Raw genomic sequence first — 1,324 nt, 5'->3', positions numbered from 1 at the left:
TTAAATATTTATTTATTTTTATTTATTACATTTATTGTGTGTGTGTGTGTGTGTGTGGCCAGCTCAGCCCACCAGGGGGCGGGTCTGGCTGGCATGTGGTGCTGGGGATTGAACCGCGGTCCCTGTGCTTTGCCAAGCTTGTTTCAAGTAGGTGCTTTAGACCACTGAGCCATCTCTCCAGCCCCCTTTAAGTTGTTTTTTGTTGTTGTTTTTTTTTTAGATTTCTGGAAGAGCTGTATAATAGTAAAGATAGTTTACACAGAGGTACACAGGTGCCAGGGAGATGGCTCAGTAGAATATGCAAGCGCAAGGGCCTGAGTTCAATCCATGGTTCCGCCAAAAAAAAAAAAAAAAAAAAAAAAAAAGAGCAACTAGGTCAAAATGTTTCAATGCACTGACTGCTTTTATGTTACTATTTGTTTTTTCTTGCAAGATGAATTACTGTAATAACTGTAGCTGTTAAACAGGCAATGGAATCCACCCAAAGAGCTTAACAACACTACTTAATTCCTTACAGACCCTCTGCTGGCCAGAAATGGGCAGATTTCTGCCCTCTGATCCCATCTCTGTTGTTAATCCTTTCCGGGTTTTCCTTTATGGACCAAACGTTACCTCTTCCATTTTCCACATCATTTTTTTTCTAAAATAGCCTTACCGCTCACTGCCCATCCTCTTCATTCCACCACCCGCCCTGGTGGAACCGGGGTTTGAACTCAGACCCTTGCGCCTGTGAGGGAAGCGCGTATCCCACTGAGCCACCTCCCCAGCCCCATCCCCTTCACTCTTGCTTTGTCTTCATTGTGTTGGCCACTATTTGAAATTACACAGATTAATTTAAATGCCTTGTCTCCTTCAGTACTGTGTAAGCTCCAACAAGGAAAAAACTTATTTATCACATGTTGTGTCCCTAGAGCTCAGAAACTACCATATAAAAGGGGTTCGATGAACAGTCATCAACTGAAAAGACCGTCTCGCTATCGCCGTAGGGACTCTTTACTAGGCGGCGGATGATTACTACACAGAATCGTCTCACACACATGCGCAAAAGATTCGGGAAGTGTTAAGGAAGGGAGGCGGAGCCTCAGGAAGAGACTCCGAGGACACAGGTAGTTGGAGTTTGCATTGTGAGGTGGAGGCAGGGCTTGATGCAGGAGGCGCATGCGTAGTCCCGCTGCCAGCCCGCCCCAGGCCAAAGTTTTGGACAACCGAAAAACCGGTAGGTGGTTACTTTGCGCATGCGCTGTGCGTGTTTCAGGACTGCGTGTGTGAGCGTGATTCGCGCAGCGCCTGCGCAGTGCAGACGGCGGAGGGATTTCAGGTTAGT

This window comes from Octodon degus, unplaced genomic scaffold (assembly GCF_000260255.1).
Source record: "Octodon degus isolate 3935 unplaced genomic scaffold, OctDeg1.0 scaffold00268, whole genome shotgun sequence".
Taxonomy (NCBI): domain Eukaryota; kingdom Metazoa; phylum Chordata; class Mammalia; order Rodentia; family Octodontidae; genus Octodon; species Octodon degus.
This window is presented reverse-complemented; position numbering follows the sequence as displayed.